Source organism: Mesocricetus auratus, unplaced genomic scaffold (genome assembly GCF_017639785.1).
Source record: "Mesocricetus auratus isolate SY011 unplaced genomic scaffold, BCM_Maur_2.0 Super-Scaffold_100006, whole genome shotgun sequence".
Taxonomy (NCBI): domain Eukaryota; kingdom Metazoa; phylum Chordata; class Mammalia; order Rodentia; family Cricetidae; genus Mesocricetus; species Mesocricetus auratus.
In genome coordinates, this window is record NW_024429190.1 from 45,191,831 (window position 1) to 45,211,581 (window position 19,751).

Genomic DNA, 19,751 nt, shown 5'->3' on the forward strand with positions numbered 1-19,751 from the left:
TGAAAGAAAACAAAAAGTGGTAAAAGCCATAATTTTTTTAAAGACCTGGAAAAAAATTACCATTAGAGGAGGGTTACCTATCGGAAGGGCTGCTTGGAGTCATTAAGGAAAAGAAGTCGGCAGAAAGGGGAGCAAAGGATGGGGATACTGTCCAATAAACATCAAACACGTCAGTCCAATGGCAACCTGAAGGGACAGTGGCCCCGCTGTGTAAGACTACAAAGACGGAGAAGCTAGACAATGCAGAAAGCAAGGCGAGGGAGGACACGGGAAAGCAGAAATGTCAACCTTCCTGGCGGGATTAAAAGTCATCAAACATTTTGGAGGGCTACTTTAACATCTGAGGAAATATTCAGTGGGTGGGCCCCACTGCTGGGCAAGTCCACTTCTAAGGATGTATTTGATAGGTAATCTCATCTGGGTTCTACTGCTCAATGGCCATGAAAACCTAGGAATGACCACACCACTGTTCTTGGGTAAGCAGCTGGCTCATTGCATTGAGAGACATCTACACCTCAACAGAGCAACGTGATGCCAACAGTGGAGATGTAGTGGCTAATTGTCTAACATACACACATTAACACAAACACGTATTTTCATAGACGTTTTCCTAAATAGGAGCTGAGGAGATAGGTCAGTAAGTGAAGTACTAGCCAGTGAAGTACTTGCCATAAAAGCATGAGAATTTATTTTGATACACTAAACCCACCAAAAAACAAAACACTCAAACAAAAAACCCTAGGTATGATGGTGTATGATTTAAATCCCTTGCTGGGGAGGTGAAGACAAAAGAACCCTGACAGTCACCCTAGCCCAATTAGCAAACCCTAGTCCCTAATCCTCATAAAACATGTTTCTAAGGACTCACAAGACTGACCTTATGGGTGCTCCAGAGAGCTCACACAGGAGTGGACACGACACAACACACACACACACACACACACACACACACACACACACACACACACACACACACACGCATACACCTCAGAGAGAAAACCAAAGATCTAGAAACAACAGGAAACTGCCTCTACCAACTTAGGTCTATCATAGGGAAATCTGAAGACAGGATTTGTTTTCAGGGAGTCCACCATCAGGAATGTCGCTGGGGATGATAACCCATTACCCTGGGTTAAGAGTGGCACTGCAGGATTCTATCACATAAAGCACAAAAACAGGAAACACCTCTGTGAGTCAAGATGGGGTGCGGGGGCTGGGAGAGGAAGAGCAGTAGCAAGAGAGTGACCCCAGAGATGCTGGTCAAGGTGACGAGGCTCTTCTTGACCCATGGAGAAATCCATCAAGCAGAGCCCTCCTGAGCTGGGTCCTTACGTGTGCATTTCTGTGTGCACACTACATCTCCATGGAAAGTTACAATAAAAAAGGTTTTCTAAAGTAGCCTTCGATTGGAAAATTTCTTATTTTCCAAGATTCTTGCTTTCTAATCTAACCTTTTCCAAACTAGTAACCCTTAATGGGCATAACTCCCAACTTTATGATTCAGATAATGACCTGGCACCTGGTCCGCTGGCCTACAGTACATTTCTAATTATGTTTCCACATGCTGTGGAGCAGGCTCATTACCCCCTTATAATTGAAGGGGTGGGTTTGTTTGGCTGTCCCGAGACACCAGGCAATGCCTCCTCTGTACCCAGTTGTCTCTGGGCTGTGCATCTCAGCTCCTCAGCATTTCACAATGCACTTCGTTTCTTTGTCCTCAGGGTGCCTTGTGAGTCATGCACAGGCAAAGATAAGTGACAGACACTTCTGGAAGATGAACACAGATAAAGCAACACAGGGAGGCGAGGAGAGACTGACTGCATACTTTTATTGTACAGAATCCCTAGAATATTTCTGTTCCCTTGACCTGAACAAAACTCCATCTTTAATGCAGGTAAAAATCAGATACTCTTCTAGTCACTGCCGTTAGCTACACAGCATCTATTACATGCTCCTAACTTGCCCTGTGATCATACACGATTATGATTTATTCACTGCTTGCCCTGTGTCATTATTTCTATTATTATCTATTACAGATCTCCTACTTGTCCATGCTGGTAACTGTATATTATCCATTACACATTGCACGCTTGCCTGTGCCATACATTATGCATATATCAGAGGATACTCTAGTGAACAAAAATACTTATTTCTCTCACAGGACACGCAGCCTAACAGAGAAAGGGGCATAAAGCACTCCAGGTAGAAAGGGGTGTTCTGGAGGCAAAGAACCCATCTCTGGGACATAATGAAGGAAGGAAGAGGGGTTAGGACACCCAGGACAGTGAAGGTCAAGATATACTATGAAGCAGGAACAGGACTCAGGTGAGAAAATGTTTAAATATCCAACCCTACTATCAACAAGACATGCCCTGGCCTTAAAGCTGAAACACAATATTATAGTGTTTTCCTTAGCGGTATGGTGTTTGAAGAGACTGGTCCCCATACACTCATATATATTTGAATACTTGGTCTCCAGCTGGTGGAAGGAGACCAGCAGAGAAGGAGGTGTGGCTTGCTGGAAAAGCTGCGCCACTGGGGGCAAACTTTGACCATTCAAAGTCCACCCTGTTCCCAGTTTGCACTCTCACTTTCTCTCTTGGCTTCATGCTTGTGGATCAGATGCAAGCTCTCAGCTACTGCTCCAGTGCTGTGCCTGCCTGCCTGTCACCATGCACCCTGCCACGACAGTCATGGCCTCACCCTTGGAAAGTGTAAGGCCCCAGTAAACTATTTCTTCTATAAGTTGCTTTGGTCATGGTGTCATATCATGATGATAGAATGAACCAACGAACCTCATGGTTTCTGAGAGGCCTTAACAACACAGGCCAATTCTACTGCAATGGCAGCTTGAGAGAACGGGCACACTACCTAGGTGTGTGGTTTCAAGAACAATTTACAGCTGTGTTGTACAACAGGGAAGCCACCGGCAGCACCACAGAGCTTTTCAACACTTAAAACATAACCAGTACAACTTAAGAATTGAATATTCAGCTTTATTAAACTGTAATTAATTTAGATATAATTTTGTAAGTTGATATCTGACCCTCAGTGGGAAATACTTAATTAAAAGCCACAACCTTGAAAAGTATAAGCTAAGCTCTTTTTTTTTTTTAAATACGTTAGCTGACTGTAGTATAACATTGTAGGAACACTCACATGTTTCCAGAACCTCTCTCCAGGCCTCCATTGCATCCTTTTCAGACCCCCACTCACAGCTGACCCCCAAACCTCAGGAATTAAATCTTTAGACCACTGACAATCTCAAATCCTTTACTACCTGCTTTCCTAAAAACACTTCCCCAGTACAATCTCAGTGGATCTCTCTCCCTGACCTTGTAAGATATTCGGAGGAATCCTTTATTTTCTTGAAGTGAAACTCATAGATAATTTAATGACATACAAAAATTTTTAAAGGAGAAAAAGAAGTTGGGATGCATGTCAAAGATCAATTTATCAGGCCGGAGAACACCATGAAGAGCCAGCAGAGGCTCGTTTACACACTGCCCTTACCACTGTCATTCATACAGCTGTGTGCTTCTCCATCAATCCGGACAGGACGATATGCACTGCAGTCATTAACACTGACTTGACAATGCTAATCAATTCTTAGAAAAGTCCCCAAATTATTCAGTACTACTATCTTTCATTTAGAAGCTTTTACTCCTGGAATCTCCGGGGCATATTGAGATGGTAAGCGAAAACATGTTTAGAACGTCTACGCATGGGTAACGAACACCAGTTCACCTGAAAGACTGTGTGGAAATCAGCGTTCCAGAGTACTGAGTGGTCCTGGATACTGTGACATAATGATCATTCCAGTTCTCCACAAATCAGTAATAACAACCAGACGATGTGTCATCTTTTATGGCCCCTAAGGAGGTCAAGCCACACCTCAGATTCTTCACTTTGAAAATCAGGACCTCAGCCCTGAGTTCTAACTTGACACCTGAGTTGTTTGTGATGAGAACTAATGGCTTGTATTTGTCAGAGGTTTGAATGTCTCCAACTGCATACCGTGACTACCATCAATCCAAAAGTTACTCTGAGGACCAAATGGGCTATCATGTTTGCTTTAGTACCTTGCACGCGTTTAAGCACTCATAAATGGTAATTGCTACTATTGTTGCTAACATCTTATACATACATGATCTGTTTTTTTCAGTCAGGCTGCAAACTTTCTGAAGAAAATCCAAGTGTTCTGGAGAGCTCTGTACACCCAACATAAGCACCCTATAAACTTGAGAGGGCCACAGCTTCTCTCATCTTTCCCTACCCTGTCCTAAGTTTTCGTGAAAATGTTCACAAATGGTAAAGTGAGCGCAATTGTTAATGGGAAAAACTTCTTCTGACATTACTGAAATAATCACTGTCTCATCCTGTCAAGCAAGAAGAGATGATCTGTCAGAAACCTGTATCGATGTACAACAGAACTTGAAAATCTGCAAGCTCATGGTAGTTAATAATTTTAAGCACTGTATGTCAGGATTAAACCTTTCTATGCATGACACGGTGATATCTTTCTACTAATAGAGTCTTTAGGGCTTTCATTATTTTCCCTAAGAGTTTCATCTCTACTTCAAGGTCTATAAAATGGAGCTGCTAATAAATGACCAGGGTACCAGCACTCAGAACTCATGTGGCATTGACAGGGCACTTACTATGTGTCAGGCCCTATACTAAGTAAAGGCTTTAGAAGGATAATTCAATTTCTTACTTCCCGCAGACTTACAGAAGAGGTCCTTCGACGACGACGATGTCAATACTTCAGACTGAGAAGCAAACGCACAGTTATTAGAAAGCCTGGCAGAGGTCATGCCAAAGGAGGTCATGAGATGTTACCATGACTTGTCCCTGTTTTTATCCCCTGAACACCAGGCTCCCGGCACTGCCACACTCACTAGGACTTCTTGCATGAAGATGGCTCCACCTGAATTAATTAATGCTACCAGATAATTCTTGCCGCGTTTTTCAGGTTCTTTGGAGTTGATGTCTAACATCTTCTAATACAGGTAAATGAAAACAACTGCTGGCAAGCAAAACCCAAGTCCCCTTTTCTTACACTTCAGGAAAACAAAGCAACACAACTGAGCAGAAGAGCATGGAATTTTATCTGACTCTAGGGGTAGCTCCTAAAATCAGAAAATAAGCAAAACTCAACTTTAACCTACATGTTTACTACAATACACAGTGTTAATTAGGTTACTAGTGCGTATGTTTAATTTTGTAATGTGCATGTAATGAAGAGCACATAATAAACATGTACATGCAGAATTTTACTCCAACTTTTTTAAAAAATCTATAGGAAGAGTAAAGGTGCACACACTGAATTCACATATAATGTTGTGCTCTATGGAAACAGACTAGAATTTCTTATTCTGGAGGACACTAATCATAATTGGTAATATGCTTTTTGCCATCTACATACTTAGGCACATGAAATATTTCCTAAGAATCACTGTTTACTGTAAACTGACTACTTACTAACTTAAAAACAGTGAAAAATGCAGCTCCCCTAAGGAAGGTACAGGGACTGATCAGACCTCTGATTTTTCATGCCTTACACAAAAACCCTTAAGGATGCAGATTCTAGTTCTTTATCTTCCTCATTTGGTCTTTTCCAAGAGAGAGTTCAAAATCAGTCCTAAGAACAGAATCAACAAAGCACTGGCCACACACAGTCCAGGAGGAGGCTGCTGGCTCAAACGCCTCTCTGGGGAAAATGCCAACAACTGGAAAAGAAATACTCAATACAGATCATTAAACATAGACTTCTTTTCCACTTAGGATTACTTCTGTAACTGTGCATTGCACTTGCAGTTTACAAATAAGGACAATTTTTAATGCTTCAAAGACTGACCAGTCCTAAACACACTGCTGGGTGGCTATGGCCAACCGACCGCATTGGCATACCCACCGCCAGGTTCCTGTACCCTTGCCATCTGTTCTCACTGTGCAGTCACTCTCCACTGGCTCAGTTTTGGTTAACTGTCCAAATGGGAGGACACAGGAGCTCACCATAGAGGGCAGGCCCATTTCCAGTTCCCAGGATTTCTGCTACCTTCAAGAGAGCATGCATAGGCTGGCTGGCCTGCTGGAAACATGTTAGAGAGTCTGGTAGGATGCCTGAGTCCTCTCCGCCCAGGCTGGCCAAACGGAGGACATGTGGGGGAATGCTGCAGAGATGAGCAGACCTGCAGGCTGCACTGTGGCTGACTTACACATGGTGAGCCGGGCAGAGTCCTCAAAGACTCGCTATCTGAAGATGCTGGTGATTGTGTGAGCAACTGAACGTTAAAAGGCTTCCAGCCACATTGTGAAGGGGAGAGACAGCGATACGCTAACTGCACCCATAGCAACCAAATGTGATTATACAGGAAGAGCTGCTGGGATTAAACCAGAGTTGATCTAGGAGAGAGATGAGGTTATATGAAATAACATATTTTTTTCTGAGATTCAAGCCCTCCCTAGGTTCCATGAGACCGGACTGCATTAGCCTGTTCTATTGAGCTCACACACAAAATGCTGCCATTTCTACTGTGCACAACAGAATGCCCTGGGAGAGGAAATTCTGAGTGTTTACAGTACGGACATACAAACAGAATTATGATCATCAGGCTAGCTGGAGGGAGATGCTTGTCTCTGCCTCCCTGACATGGGGATCACAGGCACACGGGTCTTCATGTTCAGACAGCAAACACTTGTGCTATCTTCCCAGCCAAATTAAACTCTTGCTAAGGTAAAATAAAATATGATTAAGAAAATCAAACAAAAATAATTTACTCTAAAGAAATGTTCTTATAGAATTACTTCCCAGATCACAGAAAATACTCCACCAGCTACCCCAGGAGGCCTGTACTCAGCACCCCTCTCTCTCCAAAACTAAACTCCTGAATGAACGGTAATCATAGATTTGTACTTCATAGCTAAAAAGGTTTAATGCAGTTCTCGGTCACAAACCTCCAAATGGGTGTGAGCTCTAGGCTTGACTTTCCTGACCCAAAAAGTGGGCGGAGTCGGCTGATACAGTGGCAAGAGGACCCAGGTGTAGTTTAACAGCTTAAAGTTTCCCATGCGGTCAAAAAAGACTAGTACACAGTAAAAGAGGTCCAGATGGAAAAAAAACCTCTAAATAGGTTCCAGTGTATTTTACAATGTGTGTAGGCTTAAAGAAAAGAAAAGGAGTATGGACAGTCATGAAATAATTTTAAAATAACAAAATAAAGTCTTTAAGAGAGAATAAAAGTAAGAAAAAAAGCCATGTAGAGGTGCAACATATCCAGGGAGTGTGGATCCTACGTGCTACTGTGTTGGTTTTAAGTTTTTTGATTACTGAGAAGCAAAGGACAGCTACTAAGAGACCTGGAATTGGAAGAGGGGCTGTGGGAATAAACCAGCCTAGATACTTTAAGAATACCTTTAAAAAAGTCAAAAAATATATTTGTTAAATGAAAATCAAAAATGCTTTAAAGAAGTGGTTTTGATTTTGTTTCCAGAACGAAAAAGAGGCTGTGGATTCATTCCATGTTGATATGGATCTGGTCTGACCAAGGGAGCCCGTCTGAAACTTCACAGGTGATATCTATCAACAAAGGTTATAACAGTCTTCCCAGGACTTGATCATTATCTAAAAATTTTCCCAGGAACTCCTGGGGATGTCTTTGCCCACAGCCAGCAGGAAGCTCTGTGTGGAGAAGACTGAACCTACTTTGCCATGAGAAAAAGGGGTATAGGCTGTCTTTGGTTATTTTGTGGCTTATGGATATTTGTTATAATTTAAGGAAATATAGGATAAAGAAACAACTATGAATCTCAGATATTTTGCCTCACTGTAGATTTTGGCATATGGATACAAATTCAAAGTCAATTTTGTTACACTGTTTAAATGTTTTTGTTCTTGTTCAAAAGACTTATGTATATTGATACAAACTTAAGGTAATTTTTGTTACAACACACTGTGTATATTTCTACTATTGTTTAAAGGATTTTTATATTGATTCCAATTTAAGGTTTTTTTTGTTACAACATATTGCATATATGTTTCTGCTCTTGTTTAAGGTATAGTACCTAGACAGTTTATTTAGAAATGTAACATAAGATTATAGTTTTTAAAAGCTATTATAAACTATTTAGGATAATCAAAAAAGTTCAGTAGTTAGTCATGTATAACAATAAAATTTATAGGTATGTTAGGTTTGCTTTCTGGATCATATAGAGATATATTTTAGATAGATCTTCAAGCCTTTCAAGACCTACAAAATATGGCATTTAAAATGTTTTGTCAATTTAGGGCTTTTCGTGACAATTAGACACATCTGCTCCTGGCAGCACCAATTTATTTCAGAGATGATGGGCACCAAAGAAACTCCTTAGGGAGTTTGCTTTCATTGTGGCAAGGTCAGCCACTGGGGGGGGGCAAACTACTCTTGCCTTTGACTGCTGACAATGTGCTGTACAAACAGGACATGCAGGACCCACAGGAAAGTGACCGCTGAACTTGGCCAAAACAAGGTGGGATGGTCCTTCATGGTTCCTGCTTCACAGAAGAAACTGCCAGACATTCTGCAGGACACAGAGGAAAGTGACAGACAAAAATGCCAATATAGGCAGGGCAGTCTTCCAAATGTACTGATTCATTGAAAAGTCTGCAAGGTACTATGTGTCTGTAGGCTGGAGTTGGATGTTGCAAAGGAACTTTGGGTGACTGTCCAGGCAGTCAGATGTTTGTGTCATTTCTAGAGTTCTTGGAAGCCACTTGCAATGCACTCTTCGTTTACTTAAATAACATATCTTCCTTTTGCCTTTGATGGAGTTAAAGACTGGATAGTAATAGTTACAGTTTTCCTTAGATATGATAGAAAGTAAGTTAGGTATAAAACCTTGGATTCACTAAGATAGGATACATAATGCATTATTTTCTATGGATATGCTAACTACAAATGGACAAAGTATTATAAAGGTAATCTTACTTGATAACTGTTTATGTTGTATATATTTTTACTATGTTAAAGTTAAAACCTTTCTTTTTGTTTATAAAAAAGGGGGAAATGTGGTAGAATATTGTTGTAGGGTGTGTGATTTTTGTTTATGTTGAATTTGTTTAACTCTGTGAAGCTGTGTTACTGTGCCTGTCTAAAACACCTGGTGGTCCTAATAAAGAGCTGAATGGTCAATAATGAGACAGGAGCAAGGATAGGCAGGGCTGGCAAGCAGAGAGAATACACAGAAGGAAAGCAAAGGAAGAAGGGAGGTACAAGAGAACAAGGAGAGGAGGACAGCAGGGGCCAGCCAGCCAGCCAGCCAGCCAGCCACAGAGTAAGAAGAAAAGTAGGATATACAAGAGTAAGAAAGATAATAAGCCTAGAGGGAAAAGGTAGAAGGGTTAATTTAAGAAAAGCTGGCTAGAAAAAAAGCCAAGCCAAGGACAGGAATTTATAACTAAAAATAAGCCTCTGTGTGCAGTTTACTTGGGTGCTGGGTGGTGCGCACCCCATAAGAGCCATAAGAGTAAAAAACAACCAGCAACACCCAGGTTTGTTCTTTATAATAGGAAGCCATTTTTCTGGTATCGGAATTCTTGGCACATGCTTTCTTTCCTTGAAGTACATTAAATTTGCTATTCTATTTTTCTTGGGCAAAACGGGTTTTCTGTAAGGGGACTGGGTGGGGGAGCTACTTTGGGGAAGGAGAAGGTAAGAGAGGGTTCTTCCATATCTGTGAGGCAAAAGCAGAGAAGGATTGTTGGGGGGCGGTGAGCAGCAAGATAAGGACAGAGAAGATAGGAGCAAAGGGATAAAACAGAACAACATATACGAATAAAATGTCATTATGAAACCCAAAATGTATTTATGCTGACTTAAACATCAAATACGAGGGGAAATACTGAAGCTTAAAGAATTAGGAAGGGCTGAGTACAGGGTAGGAGCGGGATAAGGTCGAGAGGAGAGAGCAATGAGTGGGTTAACAAAGCTAAGCATGTGTGAAAAAGCCTTATGGAAATCCACTAATTAGTAAGCCAACATCAAAATGTAACTTTTTAAAAAAGGAGCTTAATGGAATTACCCTGCATGAGTTGGCAACACCTCTCTTATGAAATGAAAATTGTATTGTAAGGCATGGGGTATTTCCTATGAATTATCAGTCACAAAGGCTCCAGATGTTTTGTAACAATGCACACTATTGCTATTTCTCTGCGATATCAACCATAACTACATGCTAAGACACACTTAGGCTAGAGGACACAGAATAATCCATCTCAACCCCACAAGCAACTTCTTCCCTCAAGGCAGCTTTCACAGCATCAGACAAGCGGCTGAGGGGAGAAAAGGCACCGATAGATAGTCTCACCCACAGACAGATCCTGCCAGGAAACATGGTGTAATAGTGGCATGACTGCTGTCAGATAACCAACTGCTTTCTGATCGAACTGGAGGCCTGTCCCACAGGATGGAAGGTCATGCTTGTTACTACAATCTTGAGTCAAAAGTCCATGGCTGGGGAAGTCACGGATGCTAGGATGAGGACCCTGCTATTGTTATTTTTCAAAATGGCCATGCTGTCAAAGTACTTTCTAAATATCTGTGTTTATACCCATAGACCTGGGCCACTCTCAGCTTTGGTCAGAGAGGCATCTTGTTTTGCAATGGGCAGCAATCAATGGAGAGATGTCCAACAGTCAAAGTGCTAAGAATAAGAGGCCGAGTGCTCAGCCCTAAATGGACCATCTCCATCAACCTTGACTGGGGCCGCCAGGCCTCAGGGAACATGGGGAAGAGGAGGCAGAAAGAGTATGAGAGGCAGAAGTTGGGAAGGAGTACTGTGAAATGCTGTCGTTTGGACAGGATGGTTGTCTCAGTCACTAACTCTCAGCAGCCAGGGTTATTTGCTGAAGTCCTGTGGAAGATCTATCCAGCCAATCCTGACAGGTGTGGAGATGATCCACAGGTCCCATCTTTCACTGGGGAGACACTAGCAGGGTACACTTTCTCAGGAGGTGAAATATTTCTTATTTCTTTTTATAACTTGTTTCATTTGTATTAGTGTTTTGTATGCATGTATATCTGTGTACCATGTGCAAACCTGGAGTGTCTAAGGAGGCCAAAAGAAGATGCTGGCTCTCTTGGGACTGGAATTACGCAGATTGTGAACCATAGAGGTGCTGGGAGTTGCCTTCCTACTCAGGGAGCCAGTTCTCCAGCACTGAAAATCATTCTCTTTTTGAAGATGTAGCAAAGGTAGGTTTCCCATGCTCCAGTAGACATGAAATTCAAGGGCATCTCCTTGCTTCTGAACTCTATTAATTTTGCCAGAAACATGGGAGTGGGAGGTTCCAATTTAATGCCCTGAAATACATGATTTTCTCTTTAAATGTATATTAAATTTTTCTTAAAAAATATTTTCGGGAACACAGACTTCTTCACCACCCCCTATGTAGTTTGCCTGCTCTCACCGGCATGCTGGACCTTCTCTGCCTGTTAGGGAATAATCTTTTAATCTTTTTGTACACTATGAAGACGTGTCTTTGCCAAGGCACCTTCTGATTGGCTTAAGAAAAGAGCTAACTGGCCAATAGTTAGGCAGAAGGTATAGGAGGGACAGCAAGACACAGAGGATGCTGGGAGGAAGAAGGGTGACGTTTGGGGAGTCACAGGAGATGCAGAGAGAAGCCAGAAGAATGCACCGTGTTGAAAGAAGGTACCACCATGTGGCAGAGGGTAGATAAAAATTTGAGTTAATTTCAAAATGTAAGATACAAGCCTAAACTATCGGCTGAGCAGTTATAGTTAATATTAAGTCTGTTGTGGTTATTTGGGAGTGACTGTCAGGACACAGAAAAATTTCACCTACATGTGCTTGTTTTAGTATTTGTTGCTTTTTCCAAATTTTTATTTCTTCATCTCATTTTTGACTTTGAACTTTTCTTCCTTTTGCTCAGGATTTCCCCAAAGGCAACTTGTGATGGTTACTTGATTTTGCTAAGTATCTGCCCCAGCACTGAGCCCCACCCACTAAGGAACCAGGGTTACTTTTGTCACCCATTCATTTCTCTTAGCAAGCACCCTCTATTCACCTGCCCACTCTGCCTTCAGTGCAGAATAAAAGAGAAGCCTCCAGAGAGGAATTTTCTTACACAGTTCTGATAGAAGTAGACATCTCACCACACGTAATCTGAACAGATGATAGAGGGAGTGGAGAGGGAACGGGACTGAGATGATGGGAATGAGAAAAAGCTGTCTCTCTAGGATGGCTTCTCTTTGAGGGAAAGAAGAGAATTGGGGAGATGACCGAGTATGTAAAGTACTTGACACACAAGCATGAGGACTTGAGTTCGGTTCCCCAGTACAATCATAAAACCTGGGCATATCTGTACCACAACACTGGGGTTTGGGGCAGGGAGTCAGGTGGATCACTGAAAACGCAGGGGCCTGCCTAGCCAATCAGTGAGTTCCAGGTTTACTGAGACACGCTGTCTCAAAAATAGAGAGGGGGTGGAATCGAAAAAGATACACAACATTGACCTTTGGCCTCCACATATGTGTACCCCACAAGTACACACACACAGATACACACACACATGTGCACACACATGCACACACACATGTACCTCAAAAACATCCCTGGATTCCATGCTAAGATTCTTGACTGAAACAACAACCGGACTCAGGGGTCTTTAGGGTCCTGGAAAAATAAATTTCATCCCAAGAGGGTGCTGTCGCCACACATCACCATTTGTGCCCTGCTTACTGGGCCTGAGTTTCCAACCTCAGGCCAGGGTACAGGGTCTGAGCAGTAGGAGGTAACTTATATTGCTGAGGACCTTCCTGTGGATCGAACAAGAGCTGTACATGCTCTCGATGTTTGCACAAATCCTACTGGCGAGGCTCCACACTTGGCTCACTTTTTAGAAGCTCACTGCTGAGCTTCAGTGAGATGAAGGCTCACCCAACGCCAGGCAGCTGGGGTGTAGCATGGCGTAGGTCCCACCTGCAGAGCTGACCTGTCTGACCATCTATTTCTGGGAGAAGACAGTTGCATCACCACAACACCGTGACCTTCTCCTTAGCCACCTCACACAGCTGTCTCCCAGACCTACTACCTGGTCATCTCGGGGTCATTTCTATTAACCTCATACTTCAGAGCCTTCTAGAATTTCCCTGAAGTTTCCTTTCTTTTTGGGGGGTGTGGAGTGTCTCAATGTGTAGTCATGGCTCACCTAGGACTAGCTACATAGATCAGACTGGCCTCAAACTCAAGAGATCCACCTGCCTCTGCCTCCTGAGTGCTAGGATTGAAGGAGTGTCCCACCACATGTGGTTTTCCCAAAGCTCTATCATTACTTCCTCCATGAAAACCAAATCAGTTCTCATTTTCAAAATTGGCAGTGAAACATCAGCACACTAAGCTACGGAACTGATCCTGATGGCCCCATGCACTGGCTTAGAAGACATCTGGAATTTTTATCATGACAGTGATGTTTACCACCATACTACCCTGAACATACCTGATCTCCACTGAGTTCTGAAGGTAAGCAGGGTCGAACCTCATCAGTACTTGGATGGGAGATAATGATCTCTAAAGCATGTTATCACACACAGACTAATTTACCAAGCATCATGCTAAGGCTTTCTAGACATTTACCACATACACTTTCCTAACCACCTCAAGAAGAAAAGTATCATTCCCGTTTTAGAGATACGGTTATATCTATAAAAGCAAGAGCTAAATATTAGGAAGTGCTGAAACTATTTTGTTTCAAACTTGCCTAAACCAGTTATCTGGAATAAAAATACTTACTTCGCATGGTTGCTATGTGGAAATGGAATAAACACACATATAAAGCAATGAAAGATGATGCTTAGATTCCCCCTGGGCTCATTCCCAGGTACAATCCAGAATATTTTTTTATTGAGAAGACAGATGAGAGATGTGCTTGGTGTTCTTCCAGACATGCCTCATTTATCTGTCATACATCTGTTCTGAGGAAAATGTCCCTGTGGTGGTTTGAAAGAAATGGCCCCCATAGGTCCATAGGGAGTGGCACTATTAAGAAGTGTGGTCATACTTGAGCAGGGACTTTGTTGGAGGAAGTATATCACCACGGGGCAGGCTTTGCTAATCAAATCCTCAAGCTGTGCCCAATGTCACTTTCTCTTCCTGCTGCCTGCCAATCCAGATGTAGAATTCTTGGCGTCTTCTCTAGAACCATGTATGCCTGCATGCCACCATGTTTCCAACCATGATGATAATAAACTAAATCTCTAAACCATAAGCCAGCCCCAATTAAATGTTTCCCTAAAGAGTCTCCACGGACATGCTGTCTCTTTACAGAAAGAGAACCCTGACTAAGACAGCCCCCAACCTCATCATACATGAGAGATAAGGAACGACTGCATGTCAAGCATTCTACTGGTGACAGAAGAGGATCAAACCCCACATGGAAAACTGCTTTTGCAGAGGCTTTTAGGAGAATTGAAAACAGGCGAGTTCCTCCATGTTCCCCAGGCAGCTGAGCCCAGGACAGTGTGCAGCTGTGTCAGCTCCGTGGCGCTCATGGAACCTGCCAACACGGTCTTTCCCTATGAAATCAAGACTAATAACTATGTACGTACATATGCATATAAGTATACAACCATGATTAATGGAAAAAGAGGTCATGAGTTTGACAGAGAGCAAGGAGGGCAATGGGAGGGTTTGGAGGAGGAGATAGAAAGGGAAGGCGGTATAACTGCATTCTAATCATAAAAGGTAAAAGACATAAAAAAAGAAGAAAGAGGATACAGAGGGTAACCCCAAGTTTTTCTTTTCGCAATGAATGTCCAAACTCATAGGACTCAAATGACAAGGCTATGACTAAAAGTAGGATTTTATTAGATGATGATTCAAAGTTCTTTTTTTTCTCTTTACAGTGTATCTCCCCATAAATTACTATCTTTTTTCCCTAATGGTCTTGCGGACAATTTTCATTTCCTACTCTATCTCTATGAGGCATGTCCCTGACCATTGCTATCATCCATATCTGCATGAGACATGGAAAGTCTAACATGATAAAGAAGAAAATCCAATTATTTTCCTTACCCCACCTGAGCAACTGAGCATCCTGAGATAATTTTTTCCCCATAAATGTACAGAGCCTGAAATTTCTCTAGGTCACCAGCTTGGAACCTAGCCACAATACATTTTGGAAAGAGGTAGAAAATTTAATAACACCTTTACCCTGAAATCCAATAAACTCCTGTTGGAATTTCACGTTTTCAAGAAATCAGACTATTTATGCTATTATCCCAAGTGTAGCCATCGTTTCCACCACAGCCATAAACACATGCAATGTACTTCACCAGAAAGTGAGACTGTCATAAAAAAAAAAAGGCCCTAGGAAGATACTGCCCGTGAACAGAGGCTTGGCAGGACTGGCTACGGAGAGTTTGTACACGTAAGTTCATTTATTCTGAAAATTACAATTCTAAATCCCCAACTCAGCATTCCCAGCTGTGAACATTTTTTCAATGCAAGGTATTAAACTCTCCTTTCAGAAGTTGTTTTCAAGCAGGCTAAAGGTCATCCTGAAGATCAGGGACATTATGGATCCATCACAGCATACAGGAAAAGGCTCATAATAGCTGCTTTCAGTTTACTCCATCTAACATTGTTTGGTTCTAGGTATCAGAAAACCTATCTAGGAATACATTGTGCAAACAAGGAGCAGGGGCTCAGGGCTACTGAGGATGACTAATCAGCAACAATGTCAAGGCGGCCATTTCTGTACAGCTCTGCATCTTTCCTTTATTCTTGTCTCCCTCGTGGTCACAGGATGGCCACTCTGACTTGGTCGCCTCATCAACTTCCAAGGAAAAAAAGAAAGGAAAAGTGGCACCGATAGACTAATTTGTCATGTTTTATCAGGATGCTAAGCACTTTGCCTGAAAAACCCCACCCTTACCCCAGTGGACTTATTCTAGGCCCCCCATTTTTGTTTGTTTGTTTTTCAAGAAAGGGTTTCTCTGTGTAGCTTTGGAACCTATCCTGGCACTCACACTGTAGACCAGGCTGGCCTTGAACTCACAGAGATCCACCTGCCTCTGCCTCCCAAGTGCTGGGATTAAAAGTGTGTGCTGTCAACACCCATTATTCTAGGGTCTTAATGGTTAGAATGAAGTCATATAGCTATGCTCACTACAGGGAATTCTGAGAAATTGAGCCTTGGGTTCTTTATGTTGTCTTACACTATCTACGGCTAGGCTCACAACCATGCCACTCCCAATTCAATCAAGAGTATGTTGGAAAATGGAATGTGTCATGTAACGATTCTTTCTCTGTCCTGCCAGCTCTCACATAACAACAGAGTTCTTATTAATTATGCAAACTTGGCTTATAGCTTACGTTTGCTCCTGACTAGTTTCTATAGCTTACACTAACCCATTTCTATCAACCTACATTCTATCACGTGGGTCACCTCTCTTCCACATTCCCCCTCCTGTTTCCTCTCTCTCCTGGCGCCTCCTGCACGCGTGCCTAGGTTCCTCCTCCTCTTCCTTTCTCTCCCCAGAAATCCCACCAAGCTTTCACGACTAATAAGAAATTTTTGAGTCATTACCTGGGAGCTGGTGGATAGAGAAAGAGTCGTTGCAGGGTTATGGACACTGAATAAGCTATTTACTATGTTCTTGTTTTGAGGTTCTGTTCTGGGAGTAAGAAAAACCTCTAACAAAGGAAGTAATCACAGTATTTCTAGGTATTGTATCAAACACCTACTACATAGAAAATCATACTTTATAGGTATCACTGCTAATAATAATAATAAGAATAGGAAGAGGAGGAGGAATGAGTTAAATCTATGAGAGCACATATTCTGGTTTTCCTCTGCTTACACACACAGGCATAAACTGGCAATCAAATGACTAACAGGCAAGAATTAAATTTGCTGTTGTGAACCCAGATACAACCTGAGCACTGAGAAACTCTACTTAGGGCCAGGCTCCTCACTCTCCCAGTGAGGGCCTGTGAGCTGCAACACAGACATGAAGGATGTCAGGCAGGGATTGTCTCCTCCTAAAAGTGCTGTCCCCAACAGGCGAGGCTCGGTTCTCATCCCCTCCTGCCCCTGCCCAATCACACGGGCACACCCATTTAGCATCCTGCATCTCCCATCAGATCGGGCCTCATGCCTCCCTCACCTCCAGTGCCTTCCCACTTCTCTTTGGAAACAATCAACAGTCCTCAGCGAGATCCTCCAGTCCCATGCGGCTCAGGTACCATTTCCATCTTCACCACCACCCACTCAGCACACTCTGCTCTGGCCACCCTGCCCCACCCCACCCCCTGGACACACTACACTCAGTTCCTTCAGCTTAGACGAGGCTTTCCACAGTTCTTCTCAGGTTGGGCTCTTTACTCACGCTTTCGATCTCTGGTTAAAAATCACTCGGTGAGATCAACTATGGTCTCCTAGTGCTATGTGGGCTCCATACCCCTCTATCTAATTGCCCCACGCTTTGGACTAGGATCCAAAAAGCCTTTCTCCTGGAAGTCTGCTTCGTGCCTACTCTCCATCACTCAAGGCCTTCTCTATCCTTCTCATTTCTCCAGCTCAGCATCAGCATCAGGCTCACTCCTACTCTCCAGGATTTGTTTCATATACTTCACCTCCAATTTCTCCAGTGACACTGTCCCCATGAACAGCCTGTTTTAAATTATTGTTGTGGCTCTAAAAAAAATTTCAACGAAGTCATTTAAGGGAGGAAGCTTTATTTCGGCTCCAATTTTGAGGAACAGGAGAACTGTGAGCTGTTTCTATGTAGTAGACTCTTTGTATTAGAACACACCCTTTGTTCTTACCAGGGCATGTGCCCTGCTGGCCCTTAGCCATCAGATCCGGTGTGTCAGGTTCCTCCATAAAACCCACGTTCTGTGACCTTCAAAGGCCATCCATGGCACTCAGAGTCCCACATCCAACCGGCCAGCTACATGACCTGAACCACATGCACTCCCACATTCCATTAGTGGGAGCTGCTCTAATCTCCTTATTGCCCCCCCCTCCTCTAAGCTGGTATGAGACATAATTTGATTATAAGTGACATAATTATGGTCACCACTGGTCATGGGTACTGTAGAAAACTCACTGTAGGGTAAACATACAACTCTTCCCAAGATGTCAGGACGGCCCCTGGACTCTGGCAGGTTGACTCTATCCTGTGATTTAAGCTCTGCTTTTCTCAAACAGAAAGCTTCTATCTTCTGATGTCCCCAGGCAATAGGAAATGTGCTTCAGTTCCACCATGCTCCTGTAGCAGGGCAGGATGGTAGCGGGCTGCGCGGTTTCTGTGTTAGCTAGTCTGTCCATTTTATTGGCACCAAGTTCCCGATGAACAGCAAGAAACCTGAGTTCTCTGGGGACTTGCTCTGTGCCCTGGGAGCTGAGGACCCAGTTATCGGGATGACAGAAAGAAAGGATTCAAGGGGGAAACAAGTAAAAACCTATGGATGTCACTTTCCATAACTAAGGGAACGTTGGCTAGAACCCAGACACTCTGCAGAATAATTGGTAGTATGTGCTCATGATTCTTCACATGCAGAAAGGTCTAGAAGTGCAAAAGCTAGCCTCGAGCTGACCTACCTGGTGACCCTGAAACAAACCAGGCCATCCCTTCAGAACTCCATCCGTTTCATTTTGCAAGGATTCCATGGCTTTTATGTGACTCATCAGGTTCACTCCCTTCACAGTGACTGGGTTAAGGTAAACAGGCCAGGAAAACTGGAGAAAGCATCTTCAGAACTTCTGTTTCCCTTCCCAAGGGTGGCACTCAGAAGGGGGCGGGGCCTGCATGCCAGAAGATTCCCCACAGAGGGCCTCACCCCCTGGGGAGCAGAGGGGGAATGGGGTGGGGAGCTGGGGGTTTGGTGGGGGCCAGGGGAGGAGGGGAGGGTGAGGGAGCTAGGACTGACATGTGAAGCAAGCTTATTTCTAGTTTAAATAAAATTTTAAAAAACACTGGAAAAAAAAAAAGAAGGGGATGGGGGCTTTGGATTGGTTTGCTGTTTGATACAGGGTGTCACCTGTAGCCCAGACTGGCCTTGAACTCAAAGCAAGGACTCAGGACACAGGTTCCCTCAGCTGGCCAGAGAAGCAAAAGGGATGGCCCACACAGCTCCCTCCACAGATGGCTTTCCAAACCCTTCTGCCCCAGAACAGGGGACAAGGAGGCTCCTTGCCAATGCCTGCTGTTGAAGTCTTGTCGTGGGGCTACTTTGCCCTCTGTTACTCCAGGTGAGAGGGATGCTAGTGCTAGCTGACTAGGCCAAAGTCATATTCCAATCCAGGTACGGCAGCACATGCCTGTGAAGCCAGCCATCAGGGTGCTGATACAGGGCAATCATGAGCTTGAGCCAGCCTGGGCTACATAACAAGGCCTTGCCACACACACACACACACACACACACACACACACACACACACACACACACACACACACACGTTTGTCCATTAAGCTTTGCTTAGAGAAGACAGAGGATGTTTGAGGAAGCAAAAATAAAACAGAAGTAAATATACAAAAAAGACATTTTAATGCACTGTCAAATTTACTTGTCTCTTTGGGAAAGATAAATATATACAAACAGCCTTTCCTTCCTATCTCTAATATTAATATTAAGTCACTGGATATATGAAACCTGATCCAGTATTAGTGAGTCCCTAAAAATAAAGGTAACAGGCAAGCCTTCAGGTAGCAATCTAGACTGGAGCACACAGATTCTGCAAC

The 19,751-nt window shown here is 43.2% G+C and overlaps 1 protein-coding gene across 15 annotated transcripts in view; it reads right to left on the minus strand.

Annotated features, from left to right (window-relative positions):
• Nucleotides 1-19,751, minus strand: part of Apbb2 (amyloid beta precursor protein binding family B member 2) — a 369,114-nt gene that overhangs the window by 155,832 nt on the left and 193,531 nt on the right. The window lies entirely within an intron of this gene.